An 18,746-nucleotide genomic window follows, 5' to 3' on the forward strand; every position below is an offset into this window, starting at 1 on the left:
GCAAGAAAGATTCTAAGGCAAGGTTAATGCGGTGGGTGCTTTTATTGCAAGAGTTTGATCTAGAGATTCAAGACCGCAAGGGTAGTGCAAACCAAGTGGCGGACCACTTGTCTCGTTATGAGGAGGAGGGGAGGCCACATGACGGTCTTGAGATAAATGATTCATTTCCCGACGAGCAACTCCTAGCCATTGCAATGATCGGGATGCCATGGTTCGCCAGCTTAGAAAACTATCTTGTGAGCGGCATTGTACCGAATGAATTTTCTTCAAACCAAAGGAAGAAACTCAAACGGGATTGCCTTGACTATTATTGGGATGAGCCGTACCTCTTCCAGATTTGTACCGATGGTGTGATTCGACGATGTGTGCCGCATGAGGAACAAGTGGGAATTCTTTAGGCTTGCCACTCTTCACCGTATGGTGGTCACCATAGTGGAGCAAGAACGAAGGCAAAAGTTTTGAGTTGTGGATTCTATTGGCCTTCTCTTTACAAGGATGCTAGTGAGCTTTTCAAGCGTTGTGATGAATGCCAAAGGGCCGGTGGAATCTCAAAGAATAATGAAATGCCTCTCACCACCATTTTGGAGATAGATATTTTCGATGTGTGGGGTATTGATTTCATGGGTCCGTTTGTTAGCTCTTGTGGGAACACCTACATTTTAGTCGCGGTTGATTATGTGTCTAAGTGGGTCGAGGCCGTTGCTTTGCCCAACAATGAAGCGAGGAGTGTGGTGGCATTCTTGAAGAAGAACATCTTTACAAGATTTGGTACTCCAAGGGCCATAATAAGTGACGGGGGTTCGCATTTTTGCAACAAGGCTTTTGATACCTTACTCACAAAGTATCGACCCCCTATCATCCTTAAGCATGCAGACAAGTTGAAGTCTCCAACCAGGAGATCAAGAGTATTCTATCAAAGACCGTGAATGCCAACCAGACGGATTGGTCAAGAAAACTTGATGATGCTCTACGGGCTTATAGGACGGCCTACAAAACACCGATCGGGATGTCTCCATACCAGTTGGTGTTCAGGAAGGCATTTCATCTTCCGGTGGAACTTGAGCATAAGCACATGTGGGCTTTGAAGAAGTTGAACCTTGAGTGGGATGTCACCGCAAACTTAAGGGTGACACAATTGAATGAGCTAAATGAATTCCGGTACCATGACTACACAAGCTCGTCCCTATACAAGGAGAAGAAGGAGTACCTCCATGAAAAGTACATCCACAACAAGGAGTTTAAAGAAGGCGATCTCGTGATATTGTTCATTTCCCGGTTACAGATGTTTCCGGGCAAGTTGAAGTCTAAATGGAGTGGTCCATTTGAAGTGGTGAATGTAACCCCCTTTGGTGCTTTGGACTTGAAAAAGAATGATGAGGTGTTTAGAGTCAATGGGCACCGGGTAACACGCTATCTTGGCAAGGTTGATGATGGCCATATCGTGGCGGTTTTTCATTTCAAATGATTGGTAATCTGCATCGTGCCACAACGTTAAATCAGGCATTTCTTGGGAGGCAACCCATATGTCTTTTTCTTTTTCTTTTTCTTCTTCATTAGATAGGCTTTGTTTTGTGCTAACTAGGTTTGAAGTGTATGCAGAAATGGGTGTGCATTGCAGGGACTATGCATGAAAAAACAATTGGCTAAGTGTTACAAAACTGCGGACCGCACATTAATTATGCAGATCGCACAATCACTCTGAGGCTGCACAATTCTGTGTGCGGTCGCACAACTGGAAGACCACAATGCATGCTCTCTGAAGACTGGCTTGTCAAAATTCATAGCCATTTTGCGGCCGCACACAAAATTGTGCGGTCAGCACAAATTCTGCGGCCGTACTCACTTTTGTGAGGACCCCAGAGTTTCTTCAAAGGTCCAGGTAAAGACTGCGGACCACACTCAAAATTGTGCGGCTGCACTCAGCTTAACTCTTGAACGAATTGGTCAGCCTATAAATAGAACTTTAGTGCACTATTCACAAATTTACACACTCTGAGTTCTTGAGGCCTAAGAAAGCACAGTGCACATCCAATTGTTTCACACTTCACACTCATTTCATCAATCTAGATCCTTCCTTGCATCCTTCATCACTGGTATGTTCATTACATCTTTAGATATTTCAATTTCTCTTAGTTTTGTTCTCTTGTGTTAGGGTTATTCTTAGGCCTAAAATGTTAATTGTTAGTCATTTAAGCTTAGAATCAGTTGGGTAATATCATATATGTTCACGGGGGCATGGGTAGACCATTAATCGTGTACCATGTCTCAATTGTGTAAAAATTGCAAAACACAGAAGTACTGCTGCGTAATTTCAAATTATGCGGCCGCACACACTTTTGTGTGGTCCGCACTCTTAAAGTTAGGGCAAAAGTGTGCATGAAAAGTGCGGACCGCACTCAAAATTTTGCGATCCGCAGAAAAGTATGTGCGACTGCAATGTTGAAAGATCAGAGAACCAGTAGTCTGAACCTGGGGTTGTGCGCCCGCACTCAAAATTGTGCGGTCTGCATAACAAAATCTGCGACTGCACTTCGAAATTGTGCGGTCCGCACATGGAAGTCTGCAGCCGCACTCACTTTTGTGCGGTCCGCACTACCTCTTCTGTAGTCTGATTACCTACAACTGTCATGCATGTATCTGTGTACACTTTAGACTTGAATTCTAACTGACTTATATGCCTTGTATTGCAGACAATGGTTCGTTCAAGAGGTAGAGGCGACGCATCTAAAGGGAGAGGTGAATCCTCCCGAGGTCGGGGCAAAGGTACTCAACCTTTGGGAGTGCAATCTAAACCAATCACCAAAAAGCCGACCACTTGGAGAGGTTAGGCCACTGCACCCTCTGAGTTTAGTTCATATGCCCCGTCTAGGGATGCTTTAGAGGGCAACTCTATGGAAGGGCAGCCGGAAGCCCAATCACACCAAGTTCAAAGGAGATACCAACTACATGCTGAACCCTCCACCTCAGCAAGTTCTTTTGAGGGTTCAGAGGCAGGCAGCCAGGGTTCAGAGCCCTCCTCTACACACACTCCTCCTGCACCAATTGATTTAGATGATGATGATGATGTCCCGGATGATGGTAGAGGATGTGACACTCGAGTGGGTGGACTTGAGAGGTCGAAGAAGAAGGAAATATGGGAGGATCGGTTTGTGAGTTTGACGGACTTCACACGGTTCAGAGAGTGGTGGCCCCAGAGAGCGCTCACACTTGAGCGACAGTTCTTAATTAAGGATTTGGATATTCACAATCCAAATATACTTAGACAGTTCCGAGAGCGAAAGGGGTAGAGGTGGTTCAGCCAAAGTGTCATCGATGCAAATGAGCACTTGGTTAAAGAATTTTATGCCAATGTGGCTCACATAAAGAAGGGTACCAAGATAGCAAAGGTGAGAAATCTAAAAGTCAAATTCAACTCCTGCTCCTTGAACACTTATATGGGCTTTGAAGAAGTAGAGGCAGTCCAGTATTTGGAAAAGCTTGATATGGGTGATGCAACCTCCCCGTGGCTAGCTGAGATTTTGTCTGCTCGAGGACCACCACCACTGTGGATCACAGCAGGGGTTCCTATCCTCCGGGTCACCCTAAATTTTGAAGCTAAAGGGTGGCAGACCTTTGTGTGCAACCGTATTGATCCATGTTTGAATGAGAACAATCTCCCTCTTCTCCGAGCAGTGCTGGTGGCTTCTATCATGGCTGGGTACCCAATCAATGTAGGTGCCATAATGCCAGCCAACATCACATTAGATGTCCAAAAAGGTGAAAGATCCTACCCTTACCCAAACACCCTCACAGAGTATTTAACGATGCAAAGGTGGAGCCGAGGCCATATGATACAAAAGTAAAGGCCAAGAAGCCCTTCTCATGGTACCACCTGCAGGGTGCTGACAACCCAAAGTTCAAGGGTAAGGAAACTACCTCCGCTGGCCAGTCTGAGGAGCCAACGGTAGTTGCAGATTCAGCTGTCGAGCCTTCCACAGTTCCCAGGCCTTCCACAACAGCCGAGCCTTCCATCGGGACAACTGACATGCCACCACCTTCTTCTTCTAGACCATCAGCTTCATTGCCAGTGCCAGCCTCATCCACTTATCTACAGATTGCGCTGCGAGTCTCCCAGACATTGGCGAGTCTCAACAACTGGATGTAGACAACTACTTCAAAGCTGTCCGACATGTCTAGTGCTGTTACAGCACAGTCTTCTGCCCCAGCAGCATCACAAGTACCTCCGTCAGTGGAGGAAACATTATCAAAGATCTTGGAAAATCAGAAGACCATTATGGAGACTCTGGTGGCACATGGGGAAGTCATTGAGGAGTTGGGCAAACAGGTGAAAATGATGCGGAGATATCATGCTTCGAAGAAGTCATTGGATAAATTGAGAAAAGAGGTGGCCAAGCTTGCTTCAGCTGGGGATATTCCACTTGACCTTCTGATGGAGACAACACCATTGGTACCAGCAGCACCAGCAGTTCCATCAGTACTTGAGGCATCAGAGACAACAGTTGGCCAGTCTGAAGAGCCAGACCTTGCTGCCCACACCGCTGAGGAGATGCTCCAGATGCTCACCAACCCTGTTGTCCCTCAGCCAGGTGATGATGAGATCCAGTTGGAGGATCCAGAGGGTGTTGATGCTGCCATGCACACTGAGACCACATTGAGAGTTCTCTTAAGCTCTATCCTTCCTTATTCTGACTTTTGTTAAGCATTGAGGACAATGCTTATTCTTATTCAGGGGGTTGTCTATTTTGATTGATTTGACATTGACATCGGCCTGTAATAACTCTAATACTCTTTTTCTTTTATTTTTATTTTCTCTTTGGTTATGTATATATTCTTCCCTTTCACTTGATGTATATATTCAATTCCCCTCGGTTTGTATATTCATTTGTCTTACTTTCCATAGTTTATTTCATAGCTTCTTTAGTTTGTTTTTCTTAGTAGTATAACTTCTTATTTACTTTAGTATCTTCTTTTTGATTTGTTAGCTTCTTTTTACGTTTTACTGAACAATAAGCCTTTGGTTTTCTTTATGCCACGGTTCTTTCCAAAGGTGGGTTTTGTGTGAACTGGGTGGCTCTTCCCAATGATGGATGGCGTGACAACCTTCTTAAGGGATTGAGTCCATTTTCTTTCTTTTATTTTTAGGCAAAAACAATAGTAATGAATAAAAGGGTCTCAAGCATGCTTCACTTGGTACCAACACATTTACCTACGGCCTTATGGTTAAAAATAAGTTGTTAGCAGAAAATAGCTCTAGTTGTGACCTTTTGACTCTTGTGTTGACTTAAGCGGTCATCGAGTGGTTCAGTCTATCCATTTGTGATTCTCAATCTTAACTAGGGTTGTTGCGGGTGTTGCGCCCCTTTTTCTCGCGAAATCGGGTTTCGACATGTGACAACTCTTTTAAGGAGGTGTTAATAGAGAGATTCGCCACCTAACGGGTTTGAGGTGCGTTTTGGGCACCTCTTTGTAAATAACTCTGGTTTAACCGATTTGTGTCACCAAAGATCGGGTAAGGGCTCAAATTACCTCGAAGAGAAGATGTTAGGCACTCCTCGAGGACCACAACTGTAGGTCCCGGCCGAACTCGAAATATATGTATTAGTCAGACAAACGAAGGCAAGAAAGCAAGAAGTTTGGGAAAATTCATTATTGAAAGACTTTTAATAAACACAAATAATTGATCTAAAGACAAGATGGGGGGGGGGGGGGTCCTAAGTTTTTTAGCTTAAAGGATCACCCCGTGCAACATAAATAATACTTCGTAACTCTCTCGAGATGGGGTGTCACTCGTATTATTCAGCGGGCACAGACTATCTTCTCATGCTACCCGATTACTATCTTTAAGTTTTTTACCTAAGCGCACTAGTTAATTCTAAACCGTACCCTATGCTTACACTACCCGTCCCATGCCTATGGACCAGGAGGCATTTGGACCTCTATTTTGGGTGGTTCTAGCCTTAACTTAGGCTGCTAAAAAAATGATAAATCTAAGCGACATTCAAAAACATGTAGGACTGCACATAAGGGCAGTAAATGGCTCAAGTTGGCCTCCACATATAAGCAACAAATGCACGCAGTCAGGTTTTACATATTAAGTAGGTGACAAGTTCCAGAATTAATACAAAATTGGGTCGTTAAATCTTATAGGCATGACTTCTATGTGATTCTGAATTTTAAACATCAGGCAGCGCTGCTTTTAGCAACAACGAATTTGGCAGATTGTTAGTACTACAAATAAGCATGCTTTCTAATTCGTTTGCAAAATAAGGTAGTAAAATAGTTGGTAGTTCAAAATTACTAGCGTTTGATCAGCATACTTTCTGGGCTAGCAATAGAGTCCTATAGGCAGGATTTCTAATAATTAGCGCTTGAAACTGGTTCTTTATCTTTTCCCAATTTTCCCAATTTTACTAATACCCCAATTGTTATTACAGAATTATTACATGCCCAGTAATGAAATAAATTACAAAGTGATAGAAATAACAATAGTGGGTCTAAGACAGGCCCAAAGTATACACAACCCAGCCAGGCCTTCAATTTCGTATCCATACAGGTTTCAGAGCAGCCCAGAAACCTCAAGAGCACTCGAACCAAACCCAGTAGCCATAGTTGATCAAAGGATCCCGAAAATAACCATTTACACAAGCAAACTGGCTTATTCAGTAGGCATAGGGGGACAGAATTGAGTAATTAGGACAAGGTGGCAAAAGTACCTTAGGCCCCAGTGTGTCAGAGTTCATATTGGTCTCCAAGTGGACCACGAGCAGTGCTCACACTAGGGAGGTTAATAGGGAAGCTATATAGGGGGCCTTGGCTTTCAGCCGGCCAAGAATTAGAGACTCAGAACATGAAACAACCAATGAAAATAGTAGTAAAGTTATAAGGTTTGGAAAAGCATTTGCAAACACTAAAAAAATATTACATCGTGAACATATCAACACAGAGGGTGCATAAATTCATGAAAAACAAATTGATACTGCAAATTCTCACTTAACACAATGGGGCGGGGTGACATATTGATAAGAAACAAGGAGCCTAAAGCTTATGGGATTACCAAGTTAATAGGCAAGGCGCATTAGGCTAGTAAGACAAATAGTTTTCACTAATGCAACAAATTTAAAACTTAAAGGATCAAATTATGCTAAACACTAGGGTTAAACAGTGTGACTTATACTTGATGAAGAAAACAGAATCAAATGTCACAAAGGGCATCAGTCAAGAAAGACCAGTTGTTAGAGGTACAGAATTGGCAGGCTAAGACCATACTAGGTGACAAACATAGTCATAGGAACAAATTATAACTAGAGTGAGGGTTTCAATACAGATTAGGACATAAATTAATCGCTATAGAAATTCATAACAAGGCATGAAACAGGATGAGGCCACATAGTCCATGCAAACACTCAAATTATCAATATATTAAGCCAAGCATGCTTCAAACTGTCCAAATTACCTAAGTTAAGTACAAACACATGTTTAGGACCAACAACTTAGGCGTGAAACAATGCTGGATAAGTTCATGCTATAGGCAGAATTACACATGAAGAAAGTTAAGGAATTATATCAAGTCATGCAATTTCAGAGAACATCGGTATGCTAATTAGCGCATAATGGAATAAACATTGCGAAGGTTGAGAACTAACCAATTGTTGCTCAACAAACTAGAAAAAGAACAATAATATGACCCAGAATCCCAGATGCGTCAAGTTCCCAAGGGTTTCAAAGAACTCAGGGCAGTGCTCACCCCCAAAGAAGGTTGGAAATTAGGAAATCCGGTGGCCTTGGCTTTCAGCCGGCCAAGAGCCAAAAATAGAATAAGAGAACAAATGAACACAGAGTAAACCCTAATTATTTTCAGTGAAAAATTAACGATTGATGTCCTCTCTAGAAGGGAATGGGGGAGGGGTTTATATAATAGTCAGAATCAAATGGTAGCAGAGTGATTTAAGCAACAATCAAGGAAAATAATATACAAATAGGTCAAAAAATCAATTTAAGAGATCTGTAAACCCTAGTTTTTAGGGGAAGTAAATATCAATAGAATATAAACAAAAATCGGACTCACAACAGAATAGTACGAATATAGACAAAATAACACTAAAAAAATCAGAGATTTGAACCAATTTTAGTTTGGTTTGAAGAGATCTGTAAACCCTAATTATAGGCAAAGTAAATATCAACAGAATATAAACAAAATCGAACTCTTAGTAGCATAGGACGAATATAGATGGAATAACATTCAAAAATTAGAGATTTGAACCTAATTTGATTTTAAAGAGATATGCTTGCCATGTTTAGACAAGCACTATAGGAGAATAGCCAGTACCAAAAAGGGGTCGAGTAGGGTAAAAAATGAAGATCAAATCCCATATTTGGTGGGATTAGGAAGAGAATATGGGGGGTGGCGGCTTTAGGGTTCTTCAGAGAGGGAGGGGAAAGGGAGATGAGAGGATACAGGTGAGGCAAGCAAAGGGGAAATGGGTCTAGGGTTAGGGGTTTGGTTAGTTAAAGGGAGGGATTAGATATGGGCCGTTGATCTTAGAGATCAACGATCAAGATTAAAAGGGGGTTGGGTTGGGTTAATTTAAATGGGTTGCGACCGGGTTTTGGGTTAAAGGGGGTTATTGGTTTGGGGTGGGGTTATTGGGCTAGTGTATTGGTCCAAAAATGTTTAGGATTTGGGGCTAGTTTTTAAATACCCAATATTTTATCAATAAATAATTTATGTAAGTAATTATTAAATAAAAAAATATTATTTGTGCATAAAATGATTGAAAATAATAACTTGACATTATAAAAATATAAAAAGTTATTTTGGCATAAGTAATGTAATTATACATGGATATAGGCTATTATTGCAAAAATGTGCAATTACTCTAAAAATGCAAATGTAATTATGAAAAATGAAGTAAAATATTTAAAAAATGAATGTTGGTGTAAAAAAAAAGTTCGGATGATTAAACATCATAAAAATAATTTGAAGGATAATTATTGAATATTTATACAATAAAATGCAGAAAGAAATTAATTTAGGGCTTCCAAAAATCATGGAAAATGATGTAAAATGCTTGTATAGGTTTATAAACTAAATGATGATGCAAATATACTATTTTGAAAATATATACATACAATTTAAAAATATTAGGAAAAAATTGGGTATCAGCAGCCGCCCCTCTTTACCCGAGAATAATGAAAGAGTTGCCGGGTAAAGGACTGATGATCGATTTTGACCGAATGGGATGATTTGAAAATATGGAGCCCGAACTCCAGTTTTTGAGTTGCCTACATATCCGTGGTTTATGGGAATCAGGCCGTGTGTAGTTCTGGATCCAGCGGTGAACTGAGCCGATGGAGTTGTTATAGGAATGGACAGGTTCTTCTAGATAGGACGATATCAGATGAGTTTACATGGATGTATCTCAGAACAGTTATAGATGAGTATTTGGATGGTTATCAAGTGGAAGTGGGTAACGGATAGTGGTTGGCTGTATTTGAGATAGTTTCAAGATGTGAGCATCAAACGGAAACCGGAGCAAAGATTGCTCATGTTAAAAGACGGTTACCTCCTGGATTACCTTCAAAACTTAAACGCAATGCATGCAAGTATATATGGGATTATAGCGAGAATTTAAACATGATGCAAATTCCCTTTGGACTATGAAAATTGTCTTTGGACGATGAGGATGATGTCCTGGGCCATGAATAGTGTGATAAGGGATTCGCAGGCCATGAAATGATGTTCTCGGACTATGAAAATGGTGCCTCTGAACTATGATGCCTTTGAATAATGATGTTCAATATTGAGAGATCCTCAGGCCATGACATTGTGTCTTCTGGCTATGAGGATGATGCCTTCGGACTATGACGCCTTTGGAAAAAATGGCGATATTTCAGCCCATGAGGTGCAAGGACATGATGCTTGGTCATATAAGAAGCGAAACAAGATAGAGCTTAGTCTTGGGCAAGATTGGGGGCAGAGCTTAGCCCCGAGAAAAAATAGAAAATAGTGGTAGATTTCAAGTAGTATAACATTTGTATTATGCAAGGACAGGCAGAGTTTAGCCTTATTATCTAGTTGAGGAGGCAGGGCTTAGCCTTATGCAAGAAAGGGAGACAGTGCTTAGTCTCATGCAATTAAGAGACAGTGCTTAGTCTCATGCAGGGAAGGCAATGCTTAGCCTTATGCAATTGAGGAGGCAGGGCTTAGCCTCATGCAAAAATGGGAGATAATTCTTAGTCTCATGCAAGGAAAGGAGACAGGACTTAGTCTCATGCAATGGAAGGCAACACTTAGCCTTATGCAGTTGAGGAGGCAGGGCTTAGCCTCATACAAAATAGGAGACAATGCTTAGTCTCATGCAATTAAAAGGTGACAGAGCTTAGTCTCATGCAATGTAAGGTAGTGCTTAGCCTTATGCAATTGAGGAGGCAGGGCTTAGCCTCATGCAAAATAGGAGACAATGCTTAGTCTTATGCAATGGAAAGCAATGCTTAGCCTTATGCAATTGAGGAGGCATGGCTTAGCCTCATGCAAAATAGGAGACAATGCTTAGTCTTATGCAATTAAAGGAGACAGGGCCTAGTCTCATGCAATTGAAGGCAGTGCTTAGGCTTATAAAATTGAGGAGGCAGGGCTTAGCCTCATGTAAAAGAGGAGACAATGCTTAGTCTCATGCAATGGAAGGCAGTGCTTATCTATGCAATTGAGGAGGCAGGGCTTAGCCTTATGCGAAATAGGAGACAATGCTTAGTTTCATGCAAGGAAAGGCAATGCTTAGCCTTATGCAATTAGGGAGGCAATGCCTAGCCTTATGCAAAGAAAAGACAATAAGTGATAGCAGAGTATTTCTTATCTGGAGACATGTTTGCGTTTGGCAACTTGCCGTTATGATTTTTGATGTGTGTGTGTATTTGTGGGTATTCCTTATTCCTGCATCAAAAGAAAAATCGTGAGTTTTGCGGGGAAGGTTGGTTCGTGCCTTCGCTTGTTTGCTTTGCTTTGCTTGGCTTTGCTTTTGCCCTGTATTGGAATCCTGTTCAAGTTATCCTGGGTAGCATCTGGCTGTTATGAAAGTAAAGTTTTCGAGGAAAAATATGCGCGCATTTGATGAACGTAGTTATTTAAAACTACAGTAGTATGCAATATTAGATGAATTAATGACTGTGACACTTTAGAGACATTGTAACTTTTTTGCATTAGAATTTTGAGGGTCCTCCTCAAAATTTTGCCCCAGTTTATGACCATGGGGAAAATGAAGAACTTATTGAGTTGTGAGTGAACCCACAGGGCTGCCTACGTATCCCCTCTTAAACGGGAATCAGGTCAAGCATATTTCAGTTACATTAGATAAAGAAATGCAAACAATCTAAACATAGTATCTTCTGACTGCGTCTGAATTGATAGGCTTTGGCCAAATCTCTCCGTCCATTTCTGCAAGTATGAGTGCTCCTCCTGTTAGTACTCTGTGAACCATGTAGGTCCCTTGCGAATTGGGTGAAAATTTCCCTTTGGATTCATCTTGATGCGGGAAGATCCGCTTCAGCACCAATTGCCCTAGTGTGAACTGTCTAGGTCTGACCCTTTTGTTGAAAGCTCTGGACATTCTGTTCTGATAAAGTTGACCATGGCATAACACATTCATTCTTTTTCCGTCAATGAGAGCTACTTTCTCATAGCGACTTCTTATCCATTCTGCATCACTGAGTTTACCTTCTTGTATGATTCTTAAAGAAGGGATTTCGACTTCGGTGGGAATTATAGCTTCAGTACCGTAGAACAGCAAGTAGGGAGTTTCCCCGGTTGATGTGCGAACTTTGGTATGATATCCAAGTAGGGAGAACGATACCTTCTCATGCCGTTATTTGTAATTAAGTTTGTGAGCCACTATGTATGTGCTCAAACCAGTCATATCATCGTAAGACCATAAGATGTCCTCATACTCCTTCAGGAACTCGATGTATTCTTCCTTCTCTAATGGTGATAGGTGAATACTTATACGGGTTTCCTTGACTGTTTCGGAATCTCCCAAGTTAACTGTCTTTGTCTCGTCCAAGTTAGACTTAGGCTTGTTTTCAAAATTTTCCATTTCTCTGACAATTTCCTCAGGTATTATATCTTCTTCTTCTTCTTCTTCTTCTTCTTCTTCTTCTTCTTCTTCTTCTTCTATTTCTTCAGAATCACTATCCTTATGTTGCGTTGTCACATTACATATCACAGTCGTAAGTTCAGCATGATAAGTAATAATAACACTGTAGAGAAATGTAAAGGATAATAATAAAAACTAAAATAGCAATGCATTAAACAAATCTTGAAAACATTTAAACAAGTACGACTCGAGCAATTATTTCAACACAAAATACGTTCAAAAAAAATATTGAAAATGTCTTAAATGCTTAAAATTGCTTTAAAATAGATTGTGCTAATTGCCAGGCTACCCAGAAATTCGACGGGCCCGGGACGGTGCAGCAGTCCAGTTCTTGAGAGCAACTCCTTAACCACTGTCTGAATTGTAAGGTCTTCCTCCTCTTCCTCCTCCTCAACTATTGCACTACAATCCATGTCTTCATTGTCCAGAAATAGATTCCTTAGGCCAGCTAAAGCTTCATCTTCTTCGGATCCCCATATCACGTCACTTTGTTAAAATGTCTGGTGCAAATGCGGTATTGGCTGTTCAAGAGGGTAATAAAGACCACGCCACCATCATTGTACTCCTGTCAGGTGTACGATATCTAAGTCCAAAAGTCGTACCATGATGCTTTAACTCTACTAGCTTGGTAATCCCTTGGAGATTCTTGCCGAGACCCTTTCCGGGTTCATACCCTGTCCATAACAATATGCTTTCAATCTTGTTACTCCACCAATTGTCTTTCTCAATTGCATTGACGTGCTCGATGTGATGGTATGTTTCTCCACCCAACTTCCTTCTATTCTCGATGACTAGAACAATCTGATTGGTATAAATGGGATTACTCCCGTCCCCGTGGATGATTACTCCCTGATGATTCCATTCAAACTTTACGGCCTGGTGTAGAGTAGAGGCTACGGCCCCAACAGCATGTACCCAAGGTCGTCCTAACAACATATTGTATGTGGCGGATATGTCCAATACTTGAAATTCAACGTCAAACCAAGTCGAGCACATCTGCAAACAGAGGTTGGTCTCCCCGATCGTGGGCCTTTGGGACCCATTGAATGCTTTCACGTTCATAGTTCTTGCTTGTATCTCATGCAAACCTTTACCCAACCTCTTAAAAGTGTTCAACAGACATATGTTGAGACTGGAACCCCCATCTATCAGGACCCTGGCGATGAATTTGTCCTCAAATTGCACTGTGATATGTAGTGCCCAATTGTGACTCAATCCTTCCGGTGGTAGCTCGTCTTCGTGAAAAGTGATCTTGTGGATTTCCAACACATGTCCTTCCATGTTGGCCATTTCTCCACTAGTGATGTTATTGGGTACATAGGCTTCGTTCAACACTTTCATCAATGCATTACGCTTCGGAGTTCTGTAGTAGTGATAGAATGGATATCTGAGTAGGGGTTTTGTTCATGTGATCAACCAATGAATATTCTGTCGCCTGCACTTTTTTCCAAAGGTCATCTGGGCCGGTCTCAATGACGGGCGGCTTAGAAATGACTTCTTTGCTTGTTCCTCCCTGATGTTCGGGTATATATACCCTACCAATTCTGGTCATGCCTTACGCTGCACCCGTTTCCTCCATTTTCGCTTTTCCTTTCCTTCTTGCTTCCGCAGCATAGTCCCAAGGTATAACATTGGACTTAAAGGAAATTGTAGGTGCTACCGTCACGGTGAAGGGTGTAGTTACCTCCACCTCAAACAGAGTTGGCGTGGCTGAGGGCGTTGTTACTTCAACCTCAACCGGAGTCGGTGCGGCTACTTCAACCTCAATCGATGACTAAATCTACACCACAATAGGTGTGAGAGTGACTGGAGGTATTTTAGGTTCATCCCCTTTACGAATTAGTCCAATTGACCCTTCCGGACCCCATTCTTCATCGGTTTCTATCACATTTACCCCCTCACCCATGTGACCCAGGAGAGGATTGTTGCGGACATTAGGTGCAGCCTCTTTTACTTGTATAACCTTGGTGTCAATCAATCTGGATCTTATCCTTCAAAGTGCGACGTTCATCAATAGTATGACCCTTCATGCCCGAGTGGTAGTCATATGTCTTGTTTGGATTGACCCACTGAGAGGAGTTTTCCATGGCAACGGTAGGAATGGGAGTGACATATCCGGCAACCTTTAGTCTCTCATACAACTGGTCAATGGGTTTAGCAATAAGAGTGTATTGTTTGGGCGGTCTGCGATCGAAATTTGGTCTGGGTTTTTGGTAATTTTGGCGGGTTGGTGGGGAGTGGTATTATGTTGGCTGGGTGTTATAAGTATGGTAAGTGGCGGCAGGTTGTTGGTATCTAGAAGGTGAAGGCTGATATGTGGGTGGGGGTGTTTGTTATGTGAGAGAAGACTTTGGACCTTGGGCCACCATCACTGCCCCTACTTCCTTCTTTTTGGAAATACCACCTAACTGTAAGGCTTTGTTTGTAGCCTGGAGTGCTTCAAAATTTGTCACTATTCCACTATTAATACCTTCTTCTATTCTTTCTGCCAATTTGATGATGTCAGAAAATTTATGGTTTTCAATAACCATTAGTCTCTCGTAGTACTGGGGATCCTGGGCTCGGAAAAAGAACTTATTAATTTGTTCTTCTTCCAGTGCTGGCCTTACTTTCGCAGCTTCAGACCTCCATCGAGTAGCATACTCGTGAAAAGTTTCTGTTGGCTTCTTCTTAAGATTCTAAATGTAGAAAATGTCTGGTGCATTTTCCGTGTTAAACCTGAATCAGTCCATAAAGTCCGACGCCATGCTCACCCAATTAACCCATTTCTATGGGTTCTGACTGATGTACCAGCTTCATACAGATTCTTTCATCCTTGCCAACCCCTACAAGCTTGTCACAATATGTTCTCAAGTGTACCTTTGGATCACCTGTCCTGTTGAACATTTCGAACTTAGGAGGTTTGTAACCCTCGGTAGTTCTACGTCCGGCTGAATATACAAATCCTCATAATTCAAACCTTCGACTCCTTCAACACCTTGGACTCGACTAGTAAGTTTCTTGAGCTTCTCTGTCATGTTCTTGATGAGCAATTCCTTCTCGGCGGACTCCGTTGTGTACAGGGTCTGTTGTGGAGTGTGGGGTAAGGTTTCTACGTATATGGGGTTGCTTTGATGGACTCCAGAAATTTGGGCGTAGTGGTGGTCGTTGGTTGAGTTTTGGGGATCGGGGGTAGGTAGTGGTGCATTTTGAGGAGTGTGGTAGGTGGTGGTTTGTGGATACTGGGTCGGATGGTGATGATGTTGTGGAGGGGTCGCTACTGGCGGAGGATTAGGATTTTGAGAAGGTGTGGCATACTGATGAGGTGCGGGAGGATTTTGTTGGTTTTGTGTGTTCTGGGGAGGTGCTGGGTTTTGGGCATTTTGTTGGTTGACGTCGAGGACGTTCAGGGTAAGGGAAAGGTTTGCCAAGTTCGGACCTTCTCAAGTTCCCCTTGTAGCTCCAGTATTTTTTGTTCCAACCGTAAGACCAAATCATTTTGTGCCAGAGTACTCCGACCATCCGAAGTCTCGACATTAGCGTTGTCTTTCATCATACCGCTCATATCATCTATTCTGGCCTTTCCCTTGCTCTTAGGATCACTTAGAGGAGAAGGAGGTGGAGGACCTGTAGATCTGGTATGATTTGCTGATGATACCAGTATGCACGAACCAACCTTAGGAAATGGGAATAAACAAAGAAAAGAAGAAACCAAAAAAGGTAAACAAGTCAGTAAGTAGTATTAAACGGATATTTGCGGTATTTAAACACATATTGCGAAATTATAAATTTGCATCCTAGTTTGTGGACCCCTTTGTGCCCGCGGTAGGGCTAAGCGACATATAGATTTGGAGAAAATCAATGCCGATAACTGCGTCATTTCATTAATATGATAAATGAACCAAATTTCTACTAAACGACAATAATTATAAAATGTCACTAATGACATTTTCCTTATTACAACCAAAGTCTAAAACGAGTCTAGAAAGAAAATAAAAATATTATTCTTAATCTATTTGGTCCCAGAGGGACCTTCTCCATGCTTGGACTTCTTTGCTCCATCGATCAGATTCCCCAGGCCGCGGATGTCCAGCAGCAGATACGCCCCTGCTAGATGCCCTCCTTCGTTGCCCTCTGTATTCTGACAGTCCGAGATCCTTTTCCTCATCTTTCCTGCAAGCTTCATCAACCCTTCCAAATATTCCAACCTCTCTATTGAGTTAGTAGCGATTTCCTTCCACTCGTTGATTGCTTCCATGTCCACTTTATGTTGTTCCAAATGCCTGGCTTCAAACTCGAAAACCCTTTTGTGCAACATCCTGTATTTGACTTGTGCTTCAGCAGCGTCGTCTATAACCCTATTCTTCAGATTAATATCATCTACCAACCATGATGGATGGAAATACACATGGCCGGCCGATCTGGCTCGATGGTATCTTTCTCCACAATGATCTTTTGATGCCACATGTGCTGTGCCTTGAACTTGAATGGAATGACGTTCCCTTGGAAATCTACTTTGTATTGAACCATGTTGGAAACTTGGGGTATAACCTATTTTCTCCCAACTTGCCTCATAACCCTTATAGGAGCATAAGGGCAGATCCCCCTCAATCCGATTAGCACTAGATGAGGAGCATCTCTCGACCTGATGATGAATTCACTGCTAGGGAACCACTCGAACATCCAGTGTACCTTGTCATCAGTCAAATTGCTAAAGAAATGTACCCAGCTCACATTGTTTTCCGGTTGCACAAACCTGCTTGGGATAAAAGTCATTCTCTTCGGATGGTGATAGGATATGTGGTCATTCCATGGTCGTCGCGGAAGTTCTTGACGGTATTCTCCTATCTGAAGGTATTCCAACAACCATACTTGCAGCAACCGATTGCAACCCTTGAAATGCCTATACCCCCTTTTTGCAACGGTCTAAAGCCCGGTACATCTCAACCAAAATCATAGGGACAATAGTATAAGTTTGCCCCTCAACCCCCTCCATTAGGGTCTTAGTGGCCATAGCTAGGCGAGTGTGGATCCTTTCTCCCTGTATTGAAAATACCAGCATTCCCAGAAAATAGACAATGAATGCAAAAACTCGGCGGTGAGTCCAACCCAAAGAAGTGATGGCAAACTCATCATGATAAAGGCAATATGACTTGCTGTGCCCATAACGCTCATAAAGAAAATTGAATGGTATGTAAGACTTCTTCAGACAGACTAATTCATCATTTTTCCTGAAACCCATCATTTTCAAGAAACCTCGTGAAGTGCGGTTTTCCGGTACCAATAAACCAGGGCTATCCCATGGGAGCCTAGTGAAGCCTCCTATTTCTTCTAAAAGGGGAGTCGTTTCTATGTCGCCAAAACGGAATACGACTCTCTTCTTATCCCAAAACATGGCGGCGGCCTCAATTAATGCATTGTTTGGCTGAATGTCTAACAAGGAGGGTAAATTCCCGAGGACTCTTTTCACATGATTTTTGTCACTTGATCAGAGATTTTCTGACCAATCTAGCAGCAAAGGTGGGATAGTTTGAACCATGCCGAACCTGGGGACTTCGTGCGTCATTTCTGAAAAACAAATAAAGCTAGCCCTTTCCCCCTCCGGATTTGGTTATTTACACGTTAATGATCAACACATTGGCATGTTTTCTCCAAATAATGCACAGATCATGATTGTGTCCATTGGGATTATGGAAATCCCGGCGGACTTTTGACAAGGCTTGCCTTAGCGAGTTATTACGCGGACATCGTTCTAACTCATACTAGGTTGGGACATGATGCATGCACAGTTAATATTAGAGTGGGGATCTCTAGAAAAGTCTAGACCGGTATCCTCAAGTGGACAACTTGAGAGGGAAAGGCACGGAACCGTTGATTGCACCGCTGATCGACTAGTTTTACCGCAAATAAGCCATTCTAAATTTAAAGGGTGATTTAGGAAGAACGCGGCATCAAGCACCGCTATTCTATTAATTACGCACGAGTGGAATATGATGTGGAGCATGCAGTTATGCAAAGATAAAACAACACGTTGTCAAATATTTGCATGATAAAAACAGTAAATGCAGTATTAAATGAAATGTAAAGACATAAAAAGAAAGGAAAACAAGGAAGAAGTTAGTTCGCGCAATGTGGAAGTTGTAATAATGTAAGCGAGGGAGTAAGGGTAGGGAGAGACATGATGTAGCAATTCTTAAAAAAGACTCGGAGCAAGCAAACATGACTAGAAATAAAGGGAAACGCATGTTATAACCAAGTTGAGCAGAGATTTGCATATTAATACGAATTCAAATAAAAGGGAGAACGGGGAAAAGGGTGTGCATGCATCAATAAAAGGGAAACGGGAGCGAGATATTCATGTAACAGCAAAACAATAAAAGACACATTTGTGAGAGAAGACTAATTCATACAAATCAAATTCGCAATGGTAAGAGCCTAAAATAATCCCCAGCAGATTCGCCATGCTGTCATGCCCCTTTTTCTCGTGAAATCGGGTTTTGACATGTGACAACTCTTTTAAGGAGGTGTTAAAAGAGAGAGTCTCCACGTAACGGGTTTGAGGTGCGTTAGGCACCTATTTGCAAATAACTCTGATTTAACCAGTTTGCATCGCCAAAGATC

The sequence above is a fragment of the Nicotiana attenuata genome, unplaced genomic scaffold (assembly GCF_001879085.1).
Source record: "Nicotiana attenuata strain UT unplaced genomic scaffold, NIATTr2, whole genome shotgun sequence".
In the NCBI taxonomy this organism is placed as follows: domain Eukaryota; kingdom Viridiplantae; phylum Streptophyta; class Magnoliopsida; order Solanales; family Solanaceae; genus Nicotiana; species Nicotiana attenuata.